Source organism: Spermophilus citellus (assembly GCF_964194105.1).
Source record: "Spermophilus citellus genome assembly, contig: SCAFFOLD_194, whole genome shotgun sequence".
Lineage (NCBI taxonomy): Eukaryota > Metazoa > Chordata > Mammalia > Rodentia > Sciuridae > Spermophilus > Spermophilus citellus.
Window position 1 is genome coordinate 223,105 of NW_027672768.1, and position 20,400 is coordinate 243,504.

Genomic DNA, 20,400 nt, shown 5'->3' on the forward strand with positions numbered 1-20,400 from the left:
CTCTTTTCTCTTGTAGCTTTTAATATTTTCTCTTTGTTCTGTACATTGGATAGCTTCATAACAATGTGTCTTGGCGTTGGTCTATTGTGATTTTGTGTGCTCGGTGTCCTGTATGCATCTACAATTTGTATATCTGTTTCCTTTTTTATTTCTGGAAAGTTTTCTGTAATTATTTCCTTCAGTAAGTTACCCATTCCCTTGGCATGAATCTCTGTGCCCTCCTCTATCCCGATGACTCGTAAGTTTGGTTTTTTTATGTTATCCCAAATCTCTTGGATGTTTTTCTCGTGGTTTTTTACCAGCCTATCTGAGTTGGCTAGACTCTTTTCAAGGTGATATATTTTGTCTTCATTATCTGACGTTCTGGCTTCTACTTGCTCCACTCTGTTAGTGATACTCTCGATTGAGTTTTTAATTTGGTTTATCGTTTCCTTCATTTCTAGAATTATTGTTTGATTTTTTTTATAACCTCTATCTCCTGATAAAGATGTTTAACTTCTTATTTTATCTGTTTTTGTAATTCCTTTTCAATGTGATCTTTAATGTTCCTTTCCATCTGTCTAAGGTGTTCCTTGAGTTCTTTATATGGCCATTTTTCTGATGACTCCAGGTCCTCCTGAATATTTAGGCTGTCTTTCATTGTTTGTACTCCTTTTCTTCCTTGCTTTTTTATGCTCATGATACTTCTTGTTCTGTTTGACTGTTGAGTTACTGTTTACTCTTATAAGTTTATTTGATGCTTGGGAGGAGAGGTATTAGAAGGGAAGGGAAGAAGTCATAATTTCCGGCAGGTCTCTTTTCAGCGGAGTTTTGCTCGAAGTACCTCAGTAGGTAGAATCTGGGTGTATTAATGGATCTTTTTGATCCCGTTACTGTAGAGATGGTGAACGTGCTGCTTACTCGCCGGCCGCCATCTTCGCTCCCATTCTTCTTTCCTGCCTCAGTCTCTTGAATTTCTTGGATAACAGGTGTGTTCCACTGTACTCAACTATTGAAGGAAACCTTGTGTTATTCAAAGATTTCTTTTATTCAATAATCCTATTAACAGAGAATTCTTTCCTTAAGAACATACTTGTAGGGGCTGGGGATGTGGCTCAAGCTGTAGCGCGCTTGCCTCGCATGCGTGCGGCCTGGGTTTGAACCTCAGCACCACATACCAACAAAGATGTTGTGTCCGCCGAGAACTTAAAAATAAATATTTAAAATTCTCTCTCTCTCTCTCTCTCTCTCTCTCTCTCTCTCTCTCTCTTTCACTCTCTCTCCTCTCTCACTCTCTCTTAAAGAAAAAAAAAAGAACATACTTGTGATTCTTATGTGTCAGATATTCTTAGGCTTAAATGTGATTAAAATATTTAAGTATATTGAGTTGTTTTTAGGTCATTTGACTTGATTTTAACTCATTATTAATATTTGAAAACTTCAGGGTTGGGGATGTGGCTCAAGTGGAAGTGTGCTAGCCTGGCAAGTATGAGGCACTGGATTCAATCCTCAGGACCACATAAAAATAAAATAAAGATATTGTGTCCACCTAAAAAGTAAATATTAAAAAAAAAATTGAAAACGTGATCAACCAGCTATAATTGTTTTGAATACAGAATGTTTTTCTCTGCAAAAAGCAGTACTTTTGTTTTTCATTCACCTGAAAGGAAGTCTAAAGTAACTTTCAAAATAAATTTCTTAACAATTTTCAAACATGGACACCAATGGCTGAATAGCATACAGAATATTCTTTCCATAATTGGTTGATAATATAGTGTTTTTGAGTCATGTAAACTATGTGATTGTGTGTTCATGTGTCTATGTGTATTTCTTCTGTCCAAAAGATTTTATCACTTCCTGATGTAAATATGATTTTTAATTTTATGTTTGCTTTAGATTTTATTTCAATCAAATAAGAGTTACATATAAGGATGGTCTCACATGAAGCAGATTCACAGCTTTGTCATTGACCTACTATTTATTCTTTGGCTTAATAAGACAACATTTAATTGTTTTCTATATATAAAGTACATCTAGATTGCCTTTCCTGAGGGGGCTTTTTTTTCACTTCAATTAACATTGTCTACAGAATACCCCAAGGTTAGGACTATATGGTCCAATTGGTGATTTATTCACCAGTTTTTATTCAGCACTGAATACCTACCTACCTGGTGGGCATCCACAGACATCCAAATCATTATTTACTTATTTGTTTAATTTTTTTGGTACTGGGGATTGAATCTAGGGGCAGTTTACCACTGAAAAACATCTCCAGCCCTTTTGTTTATTTATTTATTTATTATTTTGATAGGGTCTTGCTAAGTTGCTTAGGGTTTCACTAAGTTCCTAAGGCTGGCCATGAACTTAGGATCCTCCTGCTCCAGCCTCAATCTCCCAATGGTTTATGTGTGTTCATTATTAGGTTAAAGATGTGAAAATGAATACCCATACATTTTAATTTAGAGAGGACTAACAAAGTTTCATTTAATTTAGATGTGCATAACTGTATGGTACTTTGTTTCAAAATTTGATTTGGACTATATTCTAGTTAATTTTTAGAATCACATAATCCATGTAGTTTGAATCTTTTTTTTTTCTTTATGGGCAGAGTAAGTATTTAAACTAGGTATGCTGCTGGATATTGTTTAAGATCTGTTTATGTTTACCAGTATAGACATCACAATATTTTTTACAATATCTTTTTTTGAAAATAAGGATAAAGTAAATGCCCCCAAAATAAAATAAATATAATTGTATGGTTCACATTTTTAAAAATAAAAGCAGATGTTTAGATTGCCAGACTATGTAGAATGAATAAGTTGTTGTCTGGCACCTGTCTATGAATGTTTCCTGACTCCTAAACCAGTTTTTCACAGCCAAAGTAAGCAGAGAGATGGAAAAATGAATGATATAATAAATTTAAGCAGTGTTTTAGCCTGTATTTTATATAGTTTATTTCTATTGGAATACAGGGTTCTAAAGAATAAATGTAACTAGTTTTAATTAGTATTTTTGCAGAAGTAATTTGCATGTGAAAATTTTAAAATCAAATAATCCTATAGAAATTTTTATTTGCACTTTAATTTGCCTAGGAATTGTTTCTTTTTTAATATTCATTTTTTAGTTGTAGTTGGACACAATACCTTTATTTTATTGATTTACATGTGATGCTGAGTATTGAACCCACGGCCCTGCATGTGCCAAGCAAGTACTCTCCAGGTAGAGCCACAGCCCTAGCCCCCAGCAATTGTTTCTTAATACATAGTCCAAAATTAAATCAAGGCAGACTTGGAATTTTTGAGTCTTCATTATTGGGCCAAATTAATGAGGTTTTCCTGAACTTTTCCTTCTGGGATCTTACTGTGGCTCAGGTTGTAATCTTATTTGTTTTCTAAAATATTGAAGTTCGATGTTTTTAAATCTCTTTTCTGTGGCAGTACAGGAATTTGTTTATATCAGTGCCCTTTATTTTACTGATGAGTTCATTTCTTTAATTGTGTGCCCTAAAGCCTTCTAAAAATATACCTGGAAAGTGAGGGATTAAATAGATGTTTTAATTAAAATGAAGGCTTTAACCTTTATTTCTCCTGTTAGCTGCATTTGTTACAATTTTTTATACTATATTTAAATAGATATTAAGACTTTATTACAGAGTTGGGATTATCGCTCAGTGGTAGAGTGCCTGCATGTCATGTTGAAACATTGGTTTGATCCTCAGCACAAAAATCAATCAATCAACGAATCAATCAATCTATTATGTCCATCTACAACTACCAAAAAAAGGCTTTATTACATATTACATGGGTTGGATTTTGTGCATTTGAAACAGTTTCTTCCTATATTAGGCATAAAGCTTAGTTTAGACTGGCATAGTAAGTGATCATTTGATTGGGAAGCTGGGTAGACAGAGAAGTTCAGTCTTCCTGTGCATAATTTGAGACTTTATACTCTTTGATATGAAACAGCTTTGCAATCAGTGTGGTAGTACTGAGCTAAAGTGGGAGGAGAGATGCCAAGTTCTGGTGTACAGTGTAGATGAGAGCCACTCAGGTTTTCCTTCTGTTGACTCTGCAACTGACCATATCTCCCCAAGTGACACTGTTAACTCAAAGTATAAGGCCAGCTTCAGGAACTTGGTGAGACCCTGTATTAAAATAAAAAAGGTCTGGGGTTATAGCCCAGTGGTACATGTGCAACCTGTCATCCTGTCTCCTCTTCTTTTGCTGAGGCCACTTATCCTTCAGTACCCAATGCCACTCATACTTCAGGATCCCTGGATTCCTGCTAGGGCAGGAACCTGGCAGTAATAACTAAATTTTTCTTCATTTAAATTTGAAGTTGACTCTGTGTATGGGCTGTATCCTTTGGGGTCAAATGGTGGTTCCATTCTCAGATTTTCAAGGAATCTCTATACTGCTTTCCATATTGGTTGCACCAATTTGCAGTCCCACCAGAAATGTATGAGTGTACCTTTTCTCCACATCCTCGCCAACACTTATTGTGTTTGTCTTCATAATAGCTGCAATAATAAAGTTTTATTACAGTAAATTCACACACACACACACACACAAACACACACACACACACACACACACACACAGTGTTTCCTTTGGTGTCTCTAGACAAGACAATGTGGAGTAGGAACCTACAAATATGATGCAATCCTACTGCAGTTAAGAACTAGGAATTGGAATCATCCACAGCATCTCCCATAAACTTGAGGAGCAAATCGGATGTGAGGCCTAGAGATGTCAGAGAAGCCTCACCATTTCCTCCCTCCCTCCTGCTAGTGATTTCTGGGCCAATAAACTTTGCTCTACTTTGATTATATTTTATGTATTATCTAAAATCATCTCTGGCTTTTTTTAATTTTTTGTTTTTAAATCTGACCATTATTTTTAAAAATAGATTTTAGTTGGACAGGGTACCTTTATTTTATATATTTCTTTTTAATGTGGTGCTGAGGATTGAATCCAGTGCCTCACAGGTGCTAGGCAGGTGCTCTGTCACTGAGCCAGAACCCCAGTCCCTCGTTTTTAATTTCAAAATTTGTGGGCATTCCTGCATTCTGGTGATTTATTAACCTTCTCCTTTGAGGTTCAGTTAAACTTTCTTCTTGGTATCCCAGCATTTCTGCCCCAACAAGACATGTTCCTTGGTTCTTTATGAACCTCAATTGTTGCTAGAGGAATTATTAAAAGCAAATAGGGCAGTGTTTTCAGGAAGGAAGTCTTAAGAGAATGCTCGTTATTTGATTTCTATTTTTACTTATGCATTTAGCCATGGACTCATATGGTTTTTGTAGTTATCCTCAAATGTGGTCCACAAACCAGCAGATTTCAGAAACTTTTCAAGTTGACAGCTCTTTTCAAATGGTTGCATTCTGATTGAGGCACATTCGACTCAGGGTAAACATTAAGATGCTTTTAAAGTGCTTATGAATTTTCCTGGCTAGAATACTGCAGAGGGTTTTGCCAGTTTTCTCGCCACTCTGCTTATCTCATTGGTGTTGAATTATAGGTGCTGTTGGATTATTAATTATTGGGTAAAACCCAGTGTTTTGTTCTCAAGGAGCCCAACGTCTAGCTTGTTGGTTATTGGAACCACTGGGTTGGTTATTCACTTTTTCTTGCCTCTCATGACAAATCTGAGTTCCATTCAGGGACCTATATCTAGTGGCACTGGTAGATTAGGAGAATTTCTCATTTTGGTTAAGAAAACTAACAACAAGAATAATTAATAATATCCCTCATGGGGGTAGGTGGGGTTCTAGCCCCAGGGTGTCCCCTGCTCTTTCTGTCTTCTCAGCCACATACATTTTCTTCTCATCATGTGCAAGACAACTGTGTACTCCTTATCCCTGGAATCTTGGGGATGTGCCTTGACCTTCTCAGTATTCTTTCAAGAGAAATGTTCCCATTTCACAAATGTAGCAAAACTGGTTCCCCAAATACCTGGACTGCTGTTACTGAGAAGCAAAAGTAAAAAATACTGAAAATGGGGGCTGAGTCTGGGGCTCAGCCATAGAGCACTCGCCTAGCATGTGCAAGGCACTGGGTTCCATTCTCAGCATCACAGAAAAATAAATAGATAGAATAAAGGTATTGGGTCCGACTCCAACTAGAAAAAAATATTTAAAAAAATACTGAAAAGGCAATGTATTCTAGCAATTAGAGAAATGCAAATTAAAACTGCACTGAGATACTCTTTCACTCCAGTCAGAATGGCAATTATCAAGAATACATTAACAAAAAATTGGTGAGGATGTGGGGGACAGGGAATTCTCACACCTTGTTGGAGAAACTGCACATTGGTGCAACCCTTCTGGAAAGCAGGATGGAGATTCCTCAAAAAACTAGGACTGGAACCACCTTCTGACTCAGTTATCCCACTCTTCAGCATAAAGAGGATAAAATAAGCATACTACCAGGACACAGCCACATCAATATTTATGAGAGAACAATTCACAATAGCTAAGCTATGGATCCAGCCTAAATGCCCACCAACAGATGAATAGATAAAAAAATTGTGGTGTGTATACACGGTGGAATATTACTTATCTTTAAAAAAGGATGACTTCATAACATTGGCCAGTAAGTGAATGGATCTGGAGATTATCGTGCTAAAGTAAAATAAGTCAATCCTTCCAAACCAAATGTCACATGTTTTTTTATTACATGCATTATCTATATCACAAGGAAGGTTGGGGGCAAGAAGAGAATTTCTATAGATGAGACAAAGGGGAACAACAGGAAGGGAGGGGAGATAAGAACAGAAAAGACAGTAACATGAAGTGATCATAATGTTTCTATTTAATTATATGAAAATACCTAAGTTAATCTACCCATCATGCCCACTCACAAGAATGGGGTCCTAAGGAGAGTAAGGTATATTTTATGTTTGGATAAGTTTACCACAATGGATTCTATGGCCATGTATAACTAAGGAGAACCAATAAAATAGAAAAAAAAAATAGAAAGTACTGAAAAGGACCAAGGGACCAAATTGATAGCATCATAGCCGGATGAGGAAATGTCTTTAGGTACATTCCAGAATTTTCTAAATGGCTCCCCCATTGGATGCTGCCAAAGGTGTTGGAGCCTGTGGGAAGGTGGAGGTACAGGGCGCTGCATGAGTAGAAAGGACTCCCCCACCCCGCATTCATCTACAGGTGTAGAGGTCCCAGGGGGCAGGTAATCTCCAGGCCTCCACTGTTAATTAAGGCAGAGAGGAGTAGGGTGCATTGGAGTCTATGGAGTTATTTACCAAATTAGGAAAACCTGGAATCTGCTTTCCTGGACTCCCAATCAAACGCAAATTGTTTTTCCTTAAAGAGAGAGACCCTTAAGCCCCTCTTAAGGAGAAGTCTTCCCTGTATTAGGTGACATTTTGCACCACTGAATTTGGGGGGCAAGACCAGAGCTCTCTTTGGAAACACATTGACTTTGTTTGCATCAAGACAAGCAGGTAGGGTCTCTCTCTTTTTTTTTTTTTCTTTTTTCTTGATAAGTGCAGCATATTCAGCTGATATTAAGGATGCACACCTGGGCAGGGTGTCTCTGGTTTTTTGGAGGAGGCAGGATCCCATTGCCTGGGATCCAAGGGGACTGGTGGGAACCTGGGAGAGCACCCAGGGTGGCCTTGATCTGTTCAAGGCTTTTATCCTGAGGCCACCACAGGTATTTCTCTCAAAAAGAAAGAAAGAAAGAAAAAAGTGGCACATGCCTGTCATTCCAGCAGCTGGGAAGGCTGAGGCAGAAGGATGGCGAATTGAAAGCCAGCTTCAGCAAAACCAAGGTGCTAAGCAACACAGTGAGACCCTGTCTGTAAATAAAATTCAAACTAGGGCTGGGGAAGGGGCTCAAAGGTCGAGTCCTCTGAATTCAACCACCAGCGCATCAGGGAGCAAGGGAGCCTGGGTGCAGCTGGGGTTTACCCAGGTCTGCGTTCTCCGTTCTCTGGGTCTCTTCTGTGCTGTTCTCCTTACTCTGCCTCCAGCCTCCATGTGGGCAGGAGATAGATTCTACTCAGCTGGAGGAACATCAGCTCTCAGGCTGCCAACTGGGTGGCAAACTCCTCCAGGGCGCCTGCCAGGCCCCCAGTGAGCCTCCACCAGCGCTGGCCATGATGCACTGGGCAGATCCCACTGGGCGAAAGGCCAGTTCTGCTTGGAGAATTTTGCACAGATGAACAGAGGACAAGTCAGCACCCTGAAGATGCTTTGGATGGTCTTATTATAGGAGGAGGCCCAGGTGGTGAAACTTTCCAGAAATGACTTAAATTTCCTAACATCAAAACCCAACAGAACTTAGAATTCTTGTCACCCTAACCCTAACCCAATGCTCAGACCTCAAAAGGAAAAGAAAAAAAGCTGCACCCAAACCCTGCCATTCTGGCCTCCTTCTTGCCTGAAGCGGATATCACCCTGCTGTCACTCAAAAAGAAGGCTCCCTGGGATCAGGCTGGGGAGAGAGGAGACTGACTGACGCCCTGTCCAATCAGAATCCCCCGTGCTGAGCGCTTTCCAATCTTGAGCACAGCCAGCGTGCAGGGGGCGGGCCTCCGCGCTCAGGATGGGATTTATTTCTCCATGCTCCGTGCTTCTAGCATTCCTTCAGTTGGACTCCAGGCTTCGCTCCTGCCCAGGATCCCGGGTGGCCCTGCCATGCAGGGACTGAAGCTCTCCAGGGCGAGCTTGTCTTCTGGGCACCTGGAAATGGTGAATGTGCAGTGGCACCTGGTGCCTGGACAGGGGGAGGCTCAGGAGGGAGATGGGGCAGGGAGGCGGTCCAGCGGGTCCTGCTGTGGCGGGAACCCGAGTTGGCCGACCCGGACTCTGGGCGCTCTCTGTGTCCACAGGTCTGAGCCCATTGTGGACAGCGCCCCTCAGTCCCCCTGGCCAGCCGGGTGGAGAGGGTGACAGTGGCGGAGACCCCTCATAGCATCCCCATCCCCTGGGGCAGCCTCAGCTCCTGCTGGAGTCCTATCTCTCTGGCAAGTGAGCATGGTTGCCTGGCACTTCCCGGGCTGTTGTGACAGGTGGGACCAGGACAAGAATCCAATTCCAAGCCAGGGGATCCTGCACACCTGTCATCCCAGAGTCTAGGGTGGGGGCTGATGCAGAAGGATTTCGAGGTCAAGGCTAGCCTCAGCGAGTGAGTGAGGCAATTAGAGACTCCAGGAGAGGCTGCCTCTAAATAAAATGCAAAATAGGGCTGGGGATGGGGCTCAGTGGTCAAATGCCCCTGAGTTCAATGCCAGTTACCAAAAGAAAAAATAATAATAAATCTCCAAACACCGTTTTCCTGCAGGAGGGGAGCTGCAGTGTACAGGGACCTCACTTATTCCTGAGCTAGTTTGTGGAGTTTATTTGTTTTTGTTTGTTTTTGTTTTGTAGTTAACAGAAGGGTGCTTTACCACTCAGCTCTGTCCCTGGTAGTTTTTAGTTTTTATTCTGATCGCTGGTCTAGCTAAGTTGCTGAGATTGGCCTGGTTAAGTTTTGATTGATAATGGCTTTTCCATTGCAATTAAGTGTATGATTTTTACACACTCATGGGCTCGTGGATGGACTTTGTTGATGTTGCAATTCCTTGATGACAATTGTAACAGTACCACTTCACAATGCACATGTTAGGTAATAACTTCTTTTTTTTTTCTCTTATAATTCAAAAGATTCTTGGTTAAGTTTACATATATTTAACTTTGTGGATGAATATTAGGACTGGATGCTTCCATTGAGTAAAGCATGCTGGATTGTTTATTAGTGCATCAGAGTTATACATAATGCCACATGCATATGGCACCCATATAAAACTTACCCATGGTATTTTATATACTATTTTTAAGATGAATGTACCATGACTATTAATGTATTATCCTGGTCATATGAACTGATTGCAGGAAGCCCCTGTAGTGGGGGACTATCATGTGTCTTTAATAGCAAAACCATTTCCACAAATAATTAAGAAGCACTTAAACTCCTTGAGTTTATTAGAATTATTTTGTTTCCTATCTTCATTGGTACTATTTAATTTTCTCTCTGATAGGTTTTAGTTTACATTTCTCGGGTTTCTAAAGATGTTGGATTCTTTTTATTCTCATTATTATGGAACACATGGGTATCTCCTGTGCAAATTGGCATCTCAAGTCTCCTCCCTGAATTTCTTCTTTGGTGGATTTCAGAGTGTTGTGATCGTGGCCCCTTTCCTACCCAAGGGGGCTGAGATCTGCAGGGGTCTCAGGTTTTTCTTCCTTCTGAGCTTTTCTTTTTTGGGGGGACATGGGAGGCATAGTGGATTGAATGCAGAGGTCCTTTCCCACTGAGCTACATTCCTCTTACTTTTTATCATTTATCTTCAGACAAAGGCTGAGTCTGGCCTTGAACTTGTGCTCAGCCTCCCAAGTGGCTGGGATTAAAGATGAGGCCCTCCTTCCTGGGTCCCCTTGAATGTTCTAAATGTAAGGGAAGCAAAATGTCAGATCCAGAACACCGTCTCCCAGACGAAAGCTGTACACATGTATCAATGATTCCTCAAATTCCAGTCCCCTGTCCCCATTTCCAGTAAAAATTTGTGTGTGTGTGTGTGTGTGCGCGCGGCGCATGTGTACTCCCTCTTTCCCTTCCAGGCCAGACACCTTGTCAGAATGTCTTTGGGCTGAGGGTCCCCCCTGTGGACTGCATGTCCCAGGGGTCTCATGCCCTCTGTGATATTTTCCTGGTCCTGTTTTGGCTCTGCCTGACATGAGGATCCCACACCTGGCACAACTGAGGTCTCCTGAGCCTCTGGTAATCTCAGCCACCTGTTGACCTATGAGCAGGTGCATTTAGGGGAAGTAGTTTCTCAGGGGAGCAGGTGACTGCTCTGGGGCTGGGAGGAGTCTCCTTATCCAGAAGCCCCTTCAGATGTTCCTTCCTCCTGGCTCCTGTGGATCCTGGAACATCAGTAGGCATGCAGCCATTTATTAACACATGGGTTCAAGTTCCTTTGGAAATGCGTCCAGAGAGGTTGTTAGCTTTTAAAAAACTCCATGCTATTTTTAAAAATGGCTGTACTAAACTGGTATTCTAGCCCCATGTGAGCGGGTCTCTTTCTCCATACCCACGTTGTTGGAGGATTAGCTCCTTTGCCTGTTTGATAGGAGCCTTTCCCACAGCTGGACTCAGGCTGCAGAAGCTCTCCTACTTGGCTGGGGGCTGAATTCCTGATGCAATTGGATAGAACCCAGGCTGCCTGTGCTCACTGCAAGAAGGTGGTGTGAGCCTGTTCTAGAAAGAAACAGGGTTTTGACCCCTTTTGCTTCACTCCTGGTGTGGATTGTAGCACAGGGAAATACTCAGTCATCAATGTGAAGCACCTCCTTTGTGATCCGGGGAGATTTGCATATGCACAGTTACCATTGCTCCCAAAGCTTGGTGGGTTAGGATGGAGTCCATGAGATGAAAAAAAGTGTTGGACTCTGAGTGCCTGGACATACTTCTTCCAGAAAGAACTGTTCAGGCCTGGAGTTATTACTGAGGTAGGGGGGAGAGGGCTCAGGCAGGGCTGCTGAGTGGCTGTAATCCCAGCCACTCGGGAGGCTGAGCACAAGTTCAAGGCCAGACTCAGCCTTTGTCTCAAGGTAAATCATAAAAAGTACGAGGGATGTTAGCAACCACAGTTTGCAGATCATGCTGGCAAATCCCTTCTAGGAATGAACTGGGACCCTTGAGACCTCACTCCCCTTCTGCCCTCATCCCTAGGATAAAGCTCATGAACCTCCACAGCCATAGAAAACCACCCCTTTCCTTTCCTCCTGATACTTCTGTATATCCAGCTCTTTTTTCTATGAGCACCAGACAAATTGCATTTCCAGCTACAAGTTATTTAGTGTTCAATGTGCTCCATTTGTGACCCCAATCAGTCTTCTTGTACCCTGGGTGACATTGGATTGGGATATTCTGTCCCAATTATGTGGCACATTGCTCAAGGCAGGACTAATGCCTATGTGTCCCTCAACTTTGCCTGCCCTTCGAATGGTAGAGATTTTCTCAGTGGGCCAATGCATATGTCTCTCAATCTGTGTATAACTTTATTTAAGGGGGACTCAAAACAGAAGTAGGTATTTATTTGGTGCATCCATGTGTGAAGAGAATCCAGGAGCCTCCTATTCTGGTATAATTTTAAAACATAATCCTCCTCAATATGTGCTTCTTCAGAGTGCTGGAATATAATCCAGTACCACACACGTCCTGCCCCCAAGTCCTACCAGTGCTCTGCGCCTCCAGTTCCCACACCTCCCTTCATGTTGGGTTGTCTTGTTCATTCACATTAAATCCTCTGCTGGAGATGGTTGCATTTAGCTAGGCCTTTTCATTGCACTTTATAATAAAATTGACATTTACATACATGTAGCCTCATCTATGAAATTTCTGCATTGTGATTTTTTTGGTCCTCAAATTACTGCAATATGATAATTTTATAGCATGCATTAGTGCCTGGTAATGATAGCGCCTGCTTTTCCTCTTAGAGTTCAGAATTCCTGGCTAATTTCATATCAATTCAACCTTCCAGGAGAATTTTCAAACTGTTTGCTTTTTTTCTGTCTACAATGAAAAGGAAATCATGGTGAAATTTTGATGGAGTGTTGTCATAGATGAACCTGAGGGAAGCTGTCCTCTGTATAATGAGGAGTCCTATCATCTATACCCAGGGTGTGTAATTCAGTCTTTTATGTGCTGGTCTGTATTTGCATTTTTTCAAATTCTGCAGATGTACTATTTAAGTATGCTTATATGTGAAATGTGACATTTATGTGACAGCTATATAAAACTGACATGGTGTTTCATAGTATTTGTCAAACTCTATGAAATATGGCAAACAAAATGTAGCTGATTGCCAGAAATGGTTATTTTCCATAGCTTATTATTTATCTATTACCAAATGGACATCCTGTCACCAGGCCCTGGAGGAGTGTGCTGTATCCCCGTATGAAGAGGTGCTGTAGTGTCCACATCTGTTTCTGTGGACCTTCATGATAACCCCACATGTTCTTCAACACTGTCTCAATTTGTGTTCAATGTGACTTTAATGTTCAGTCCGTCCTTTCTAAAGACGTTGATTGCTTTGTGATGAAGGGACATTTAGATACCAGCTATTTGAAGGGGCTGTTCATGGGTCTTGCCTGCGTTTGTCTTGTAGTCTCTGTTCTCCTTTCTTAGAAGAGTTTGGTTAAAGGTGAGGCAATTTGTTTTTTTCATCTTTCACTTCTCCTTGTTCTCTTTAATGGAGTCATTTGAGGAATAGAATTTTTGTTTTCATATATACAATTTATAAATTTAAAATATTTTTTTCTGCAACTTTGAAAAGGACTTTTTTTCGTTCTTTTTTTCCTTTTGTGAAACTAGGGATTGGAACCAGGGTGTCCTATTACTGAACACTATCCTCAGTCCTTTTAAAATTTTTATTTAAAAAATTTAATTTTTTCTTAAGTTTTTAAAAATTACTACTGCCTATTTCTTTTTAAATTTAGGCAAGGTTTCACTCAGTTGGTAGGGTAAGCTTCACAATTTTGATCCCCCTGCCTCAGCCTCCAGACCACTGGATATATCAGGTATGTAGCACCAAATGCGTCCTATCTCAGTTTGTTTGTTTGTTTCTTTGTTTGTTTGCTTCTTTCTTTCTTTCTTTCTTTCTTTCTTTCTTTCTTTCTTTCTTTCTTTCTAGATGTTTTTTAGATCATGATTTTTTTATTGTTTTTATTATTTTTTTAAATACGTGACAACAGTGGAATGCATCATAATCCTTATTTCACATAGAGCACAATTTTTCATATTTCTGTATATAAAGTATTTTATGCCATTATACATGAACTTTTTTGCATTACAACTCTTAATATACATATATATCACAATTTTTCGTCTCTCTTTGTATATAAGGTATGTTGACACCCAATTCAAGTCTTCTTCATATATGAACTTTGTATAAAGATGTCCATCACATTCCATCATCCTTGCTAATCCTCTGTGCCCTCCCTTTCCCTTCCACCCCTCTGCCCTATTTAGAATTCATCTATTCCTCCCATGCTCCCCCTTCCTAACCCACTATGAGTGAGCCTCCTTTTATCAGAGAAAACATTTGGCATTTTTGGGGGGAGGATTGGCTGACTTATTATCTTCTCCAACTCCATCCATTTACATGCAAGTGCCATGATTTTGTTCTTGTTTTAATGATGAGTAATATTCCATTGTGTATATAAGCCACATTTTTTTATCCAGTCATCCACTGAAGGGCATCTAAGTTGACACCATAGTTTAGCTATTGTGAATTGTGCTGCTATGAACATTGACCTGGCTATGTCCCTGTAGTGTGCTGTTTTTAAGTTTTTTGGTATAGTCCGAGAAGAGAAATATTTGGGTCAAATGATGGTTCCATTCCCAGATTTCCAAGGAATCTCCATACTGATTTCCAAATTGGCTGCACCAATTTGCAGTCCCAACAACAGTGTATGAGTGTACCTTTCCCCCACATCCTCGCCAACACTTATTGTTGTTTGTCTTCATAATAGAGTGAGATGGTATCCTAGAGTGATTTTAATTTGCATTTCTCTGATTGGTAGAGATGATGAGAATTTTTTCATATAATTGTTGATTGATTGTGTATTCTCTTCTGAGAAGTGTCTGTTCAGGTCCTTGGCCCATTTATTGATTGGATTATTTGGGTTTTTTTTTTTTTTTTTGGTGTTAAGATGTTTGAGTTCTTTATATACCCTAGAGATTAGTACTCTAACAGATGTGTGAGGGGTAAAGATTTGCTCCCAGAAAGTAGGCTCTCTAGTCTATTTTTTTAATAAAAATCTTTAGTTTAAATTTATCCCATGTGTTGATTCATGGTTTTAATTCCTGTGCTATAGGAGTGTTATTAAGGAAGTAGTGGCCTAATCCCACATGATGGAGATTAGGGCCTACTTTTTCTTTATTTGGAGAGTCTCTGGTTTAATTCCTAGACCCTTGATCCATTTTGAGTTAACTTTTATGCATGGTGAGAGAGAGGGATTCAATTTTATTTTGCTGCCTATCGATTTCCAGTTTTCCCAGCACCATTTGTTGAAGATGCTATCTTTTTTCCAGTGCATATATTTAGCACCTTCGTCTAATATAAGATAATTGTGGTTTTGTGGGTTGGTCTCTGTGTCCTCTATTCTGTACTATTGGTCTACCAGCCTGTTTTGATGCCAGTACCATGCTGTTTTTTTTATCGTGGCTCTGTAGTATAGTTTAAGGTCTGGTATAGCAATGCCACCTGCCTCCCTTTTCCTGCTAAGGATTGCTTTATCTATTCTGGGTCTCTTATTTTTCCAGATAAATTTCATGATTGCTTTTTGTATTTCTATGAGGAATGCCATTGGGATTTTGATCAGAATTGCATTAAATCTGTAGAGTGCTTTTGGTAGTAGGGCCATTTTGATAATATTAGTTCTGCCTATTCAAGAACAAGTTAAATCTTTCCATCTTATAAGGTCTTTGATTTCTCTTTAGTGTCTCATAGTTTTCATTGTATAGATCCTTCACCTTTTGTTGATTCCCAAGTTTCTTTTTAGTTTTTGAGGATATTGTGAATGGGGTAGTTTTTCTCATTTCTCTCTCAGAGGATTTGTCACTGATATACAGAAATGCCTTTGATTTGTGGGTTTTGATTCTATATCCTGCTACCTTGCTGAATTCTACTTCTAGAAGTTTTCTAGTGGAGTTATTTGAGTCTTCTAGGTACAGAATCATATTATCAGCAAATAATGCTTGTTTAAGTTCTTCTTTTCCTATACATATTCTTTTAATTTATTTCATCTAATTGCTCTGGCCAGTGTTTCAAGAACTATATTGAATAGAAGGGGTGAGAGAAGGAATCCCTGTCTTGTTACCCATGTTAGCAGGAATGCCTTCAGATTTTCTCCATTTAGAATGATGTTGGCCTGAGACTTAGCATAGATAGCCTATAAAATGTTGAGGTAAGTTCCTGTTATCCCTAGTTTTTGTAGTGTTTTGAACATGAAGGGGTGCTGTATTTTGTCAAATGCATTTTCTGCATTTTTTGAGGTGATCATAAGGTTCTTATCTTTAAATCTACTGATGTGATGAATTACATTTATTGATTTATGTATATTGAACCAACCTTGCATCCCTGGGATGAATCCCACTTGATCATGATGAACCATCTTTTTGATATGTTTTTGTATTTGATTTGCGAGAATTTTATTCAGAATCTTTGCTTCTGCTTTTTAGTGGTATTGGTCTGAAGTACACTTTCTTTTCTGTGTTTGTCTGACTTTAGAATCAAGGAGATATTGGCCTTATAGAGTGAGTTTGGAAGTGCTCCCTCTTTTTATATTTCATGGAATAATTTGAGGAGTATTGGTGTTAGTTCTTCTTTGATGGTCTTGTATCCATTGAGTCCTGGGCTTTATTTATTTATTTTTTTGGTTGGTAGGCTTTTGTTGGTGTCTTCTATTTCCTTGCTTGAAAATGATCTGTTTAACTTACTCAGTTTTTGTAAGTCACATGATTCTAGACATTTGTTGATGACTTCAATATTTTCTGTTTTATTGCAGTACAAATTCTCAAAATAATTTCTAATTATCTTCTGTAACTCTCTAGTGTTCATGGTGATATTTCCTTTTTCACCATGGATTTTAGTAATTGGAGTATTTCTCTCCTTCTCTACAGTAACATGCATAAGATTTTATCAAATGTATTTGTTTTTCAAGCGCCAACTTTTCATTTTGAAATTTTTTTTAAAAACTAAAAATATATGTCAGCAGAATATATTACAATTCTTATTAAACATATACAGCACAATTTTTCATATCTCAGTATATAAAGTAAGTTGGCATCAATTCGTGTGTTCATACGTGTACTTTAGTGGAATATAATAGACATCATTATCCATCCTTGCTAATCCCTTTCCCCTCCCTATTACTCCTACCACTCTGCCCTAAATAGAATTCATCTATTCCTCCCATGCTCCCCCTCCCTACCCCACTATGGGTCAGCCACCTCATGTCAGAGAAAACATTCAGCATTTCTTATTTTGGATTTGGCTAACTTCACTTACATTATCTTCTCAAATGCTATCCATTTACCTGCAAATGCCATGATTTTATTTTCTTTTATTGCTGAGTAATATTCCATTGTGTACAAATGCCACGTTTTCTTTATACATTCATCCACTGAAGGGCATCTATGTTGGCTCCACAGTTTAACTCTTGTGAATTGTGCTGCTAAAAACATTGTGACTGTGTCCCTGTAGTATGCTGTTTTTAAGTCCTTTGGGGTATAGACCAGGGAGTAGGATAGCTGGGTCAAATGGTGGTTCCATTACCAGTCACTTTGTCAATTTTTATTTGCTTCTTTTGTTCCAATTTTATTGATCTCAGCTCTGATTTTAATTATTTTCTGTCCTTTACTGCTTTTGGTGTTGATTAATTGATTTTCCTAGGGCTTTGAGATGTAATTTTATGTCATTTATTTGACTTTTCCTTTTTTTAAGGAATGAACTCCATGCAATATACTTTCCTCTTAGTAATGCCTTCATAGTGTCCCAGAGATTTTGATATGTTGTATCTGTGTCCTCCTTCACCTCTAAGAATTTTTAAATCTCCTGTTTGATGTTTTCTGCAAACCATTGTTCATTCACTAGCATATTATTTAGTCTCCAGGTATAGGAGTAGCTTCTATTTTTATCATTGATTTCTAATTTTTTTCCATTATGATCTGATAGAATGCAGGGTAGTATCTTTACTTTTCTGTATTGCTTAGAGTTCCTTTTTGGCATGGCATATGGTCTATTTTAGAGAAGGATCCATTTGCTGCTGAGAAGAACGTGTCTTCGCCTGTTGAAAGATGAAATAGTCTATGTATGTCAGTTAAATCTAAGTTGTTGATTGTATTATAAGTTCTATAGTTTCTGTCTGGATATTGTTTGGAAGATGTATCCAGTGGTAAAAAAGGTGTGTTACAGTCACCCAGAATTATTGTCTTGTGGTCTATTTGGCCCTTAAACTTGAGAAGAGTCTGTTTGAACATAGATGCTCCATTTTTTTGGTGGTGTGTATATTTACAATTGTTCTGTCTTGTTGGTGTATGGTTCCTTTAAGCAGTATGTAGTGTCCTTCTTTATCCCTTTTGATTAACTTTCACTTGAATTCCACATTTTTTGATATAAGAATGGAAACCCCTGCTTGCCTCAACAGTATATGTGAGTGGTAGGTTTTTTAATATTCATTTTTTGTATATGGACACAATACCGTTATTATTTACTTTTATGTGGTGCTGAGGATCAAATACAGGGCCTCACATGTGCTAGTGGAGTGCTCTACCACTGACCCCCAGTCCCAGCCCCAGCCTGAGAGATATATATTTTTTTCCAACCTGTTACCTTCAGTCTGTGGGTGTCTTTTCCTATGAGATGAGTCTCTTGGTGTCAGCATATTGTTGGTCTTTTTTTTTTTTTTATCCAATCTATCTTTTGATGGCTGAGTTGGAACTAAACTTTCAGGGTTATTATTGAGACAAGATTTGTATTCCCAGTTATTTTTGTTTATTTTTGGTATTTAACTAAGTCAGTTTCTCTTTCATAGGTTTTTCCTTTAGAGTGATACTACCCTCTTCTGATTTTTTATTGTTGTTCATTTCCTCCTCATGGAATATTTTGCCAAGGGTGTTCTGTAGTGCAGGTTTCTCATTGTAAATTCTTTTAATTTTGTGTATGATGGAAGGTTTTTATTTTGTCATAAAATAACATCTGAATTGAAATCTAATTGCTAATCAAAATTTAATGTTCCTGGGTATGATTCTTGGTTGGCATCCATTTCTTTCACAGCTTAGTTTATATTGTTGCAGGATCTTGTAGATTTCAGGGTCTCAGTTCAGAAATCAGAGATCCTGATTGGTTTGCCCCATATGTAATTTGATTCCTTTCTCTTGTGGCTTTGAAATTCTCTGCTCCTCCTGTATGCTAGGTGTTTTCATTATGATGTGTGTTGGTGTATACCTGTAGTGATCTTGTTAATTTGGTTTCCTATACGATCCTTGTATTTGATTTCCCAATTCACTCTACATGTTTGGAAATTTTTCTGGTATTATTTCATTGAATAGATTGTCCATTACTGTAGTTTAGACCTCTATGCCTTCATCTATCCCAATAGTTGTTAAATTTGGTCTTTTCATATTATCTCACAATTCTTGAATCTTCTGCTCATGGTTTCTTACCATCTTCACTGGGGTCAACTTTATTTTTTCAAGATTATATATTTTGCCTTCAATGTCAGAGGTTCTGTCTTCCAAGTGATCTATTCTGTTGGGTTCTTAATTTGGTTTACTGTTTCCTTCATTTCAAGGATCTCTGTTTTTTTTTTTTTTTCAAAATCTCTATGTCCTCATTGAAGGAATATTTTGCTTTCTGTATTTGCTTATGTAACTATCAAAAGAATCCTTTGCTGCCTGTATTTTCTCTCATACCTTCCTTTAATTCACAGAAAATTATGTACCTTCTCCCATTTATCCTGCTATTCTGACCATGGATTCTAATATTGTAGCATCCTTCTTTGGGGTATATTCTTTCTTGGTTTCTCTTGTTGTTCATGCATCTTCCCTTCCAACTCTGTGTTTTTAAGATATATAGCCATGTAGGCTTATAGTGTCCCCAATGGGTTTCAATACATTTCTTTTTTAAAAACTTATTTATTTTTTAAATACATGACAACAGTGGAATGCATTACAATTCTTATTACACACATACAGTACAATTTTTCATATCTCTGTATTGAAAGTATATTCATGCTAATTTATGCCATTATATATGTACCCATTTCCTTCTGCAATACAACTCTTAATACATATATATATATCACATTTTTTCATATCTCTGGTTGTATATAAGGTATGTTGGCACCAATTTGGGTCTTCATAAATTTACTTTGGATAATGGTGTCATCACAATCCACAATCACTGGTAATCTTCTGCCTCCTCCCCTCCCCTCCAACCCCTCTGCCCTATGTAGAATTCATCTATTCCTCCCATGCTCCCCCTCCCTACCCCACTATAGTAAGCCCTCTTATATCAGAGAAACCATTCCACATTTATTTTCTGGATTTGCCTAACTTCACTTCTCCAATAACATCCATTTACCTGCAATTGCCATGATTTTATTATTGCTGAGTAAAATTGCATTGTGTATATATGCCCCATATTTTTATCCATTCATCCACTGAAGGGCATCTGGGTTGGCTCCACAGTTTGCTATTCTTCATTGTGCTGCTATTAACATTGACATGGCTGTGACCCTGTAGTATGCTGTTTTCAAGTTCTTTGAGAACAGTTTGAGAAGAGGAATAGTGGGGTCAAATTATGTTTTCATTCCCAAATTTCGAAGGAATCTCTATACAGTTT